This window comes from Theobroma cacao, chromosome 3 (genome assembly GCF_000208745.1).
Source record: "Theobroma cacao cultivar B97-61/B2 chromosome 3, Criollo_cocoa_genome_V2, whole genome shotgun sequence".
NCBI lineage: Eukaryota > Viridiplantae > Streptophyta > Magnoliopsida > Malvales > Malvaceae > Theobroma > Theobroma cacao.
In genome coordinates, this window is record NC_030852.1 from 19,502,200 (window position 1) to 19,504,689 (window position 2,490).

At 31.2% G+C, this 2,490-nt stretch overlaps 1 long non-coding RNA gene across 1 annotated transcript; it reads right to left on the reverse strand.

Moving 5' to 3' along the window:
• LOC108661326 lies at positions 980 to 2,206 on the reverse strand. The gene is made up of 3 exons (XR_001927084.1): positions 2,169 to 2,206; positions 1,926 to 1,998; positions 980 to 1,184 (listed from the first exon to the last, which is right to left on the reverse strand). It is a non-coding gene; the product is annotated as an uncharacterized LOC108661326 (long non-coding RNA).

Here is a 2,490-nt window from a genome sequence, read left to right on the forward strand (position 1 = left end):
GATGAACATCTATCGATAGATGTTCTTCTATTTCTTTAAAAACTTTTCTAAGTTTGTATCTATAGATGGATGAAGAACATCTATCAACAAACAAACCCTAGTAGGCAAAAACAAACTCAAAACTGTGTCCATTTAGACTCCTTTTCAGATCAAATCTTGAAAACCATCTTTATGCATCAATTCATGAAATTTCCAAGCTTAAAAACTTAATTTAAATGTTCAAAACATGAAACATGCATGCTCACCTAAGGATTTTCTTAACTTATTCTCTTACTTAAGGTGGGATCTCACATAAAAATACTTATAGTAGAAATTTGTCTTTTAAAAATCTTAAGTAAATTTATAGAATGAATATAAACATTTATATCACACAAACTACAAAAATCAATATTTAGTTTTTTAAATAAGCTTAATTCAAACTAATTTGTATCCTCTCAAATTCTCAAATTTGCTTTAATATTCTTACATAAATATTAAAAATGTTAATGTTAATATGGGTTTTTTTTTTAATGTATGTTGGTGTAGAAGTCTAAAAGGGCGACATATCAAAAGGAGCGTGAATTGGTATATTAAAAATTTCTTTGAAAATCTAAGTATAAAAATCAAAACTTTTTCACCTAAAATATTTTCTAGTATCAAAAGCAAGTTTTCAACAATAAATCACTAAGTATAAAATAATATACCAAAATAAAATATTTTCCTACGTTAAATGCTAACTATGAAAAGTAGAGGGAAAATATTTTTTCTAATTGTAGAATAATAAATCTTGGGAAAATATTTTCTAAAACCCGGCCGTGATCAGCGCATGGGCCAATAGGCATAGCCCACCAGGCCTAAGCAAGCCTTTCTTTCTTTTAAATCTAAAACTCATAATCTCTAATAAATATGCTTTCGAAATTTAACCGTGAAAACAAAGAATATGTATACATATATATATTATATATATAGCGTTCCCAAAATAGGGTTATCATTCGTCAATCCTAAACGACATGGTTAATCAAATCAAACATACAGAGTGCACAACAATCTCATAATTTACATTTAAGTAACTATATACATATGCAAGAGACCTTGACTATTAACAGAGTGACTTTGGACGTGGGTACTGTTACTGGATGCCATGGAACCTACCAAATGGCAAATACAAATGGACTCTTCGACCTAGGTCCCAACTACCTCCAAATCTGAAAAGCATGAAGTTGAAAAGAGTGAGTATAAACCTAGTGAGTGAGCATAGGAAGGGAACAAGCAAACGATACGAAGAGTTTTTCGAAAACATGATGCACTCGTTTAAAAACAATGCAAATTTTATATTATGAACAAAACTTGATGCCGTGCTATTTTTCAACTCATTTTAAAACATTTAGGAAGTTCAACTTTCAACATTCAATGAAATCACATAATAATTTCTCTAACATTTCTATGGTATGTGTAAACATGTATACAACCACCGGTCATTAGCTCATGTGCACTCCCACACCGCACATAGCTAGAATCATCACCCACCGGTCATCAACTCATGTGCACTCCCACACCGCACATAGCTGGAATCACCCATCATCACCGGCATGTGCACCCCCCACACTGTACACGCACAGTTACAATTATCATTCAACATTACATTTCAATGCATGGCACATGCAACAACATGTAACAAGAATCTTTGCATAACAATACATCACATGCCACAAATCAATTGGCAATTCAACATAATATTTCAAATACATAATTCATCACATTATACGTATCGTATAAGATAGGAACACATGAGTTAATCACATTGCACAATTTCACAACATAAAGACATTTCATCAAGGGCTTGTTCCTAGGCACATTTTAAAGCAAAGACAAATAAAGTTTTCAAATGATTCATTCAAACACATGTGCATTTATCCCAAAACATTTTTAAATGCAAGTTCACTCACCTTAGCAATGCCACCAAACAAGACTAGCACCCATAAGATCTTAATCCAGGTAGTCCCGAAATACCATTAAAACCTATAATTGTCAATAAACAATAATAACTTCAAATATATCATAAATTTAAACTTAATAATTCTAATAAGCATACACTTGATAAACTACATTCTAGCCTAATTCTTAACCTAGAATTCTAGTCTAATTCTCAAACCCATCATATCAACTATTCCAATTTAAAGGTTTTTTACCTTGGTGAGCTTAGAGGCATAAAGATCAACAAAAACCTAATATTTCCAAGAAAAAGAATTTGAAGAAATTAGAAAATAAAATCTGAAAATATATCCCTTAAATTCATAAATTCCAAGAGTTGCAAATATATACCTTTTAGCCTTAAAAATGGAGATTTGAAGTTGAAAATTCAAGTGTTGGTGATGACGAAGTAGAAATAGAAAATAAAAGAAAGAAAGAGAGATTTTTCCTTCTCTCTCCTAGGGTTTAGTTGTGCTGAAAAATGGAGTTAGAAGCTGCAGGTTTGGTGCCCAAGAAGTTAGGAGAAGAAATAAGTAAAAA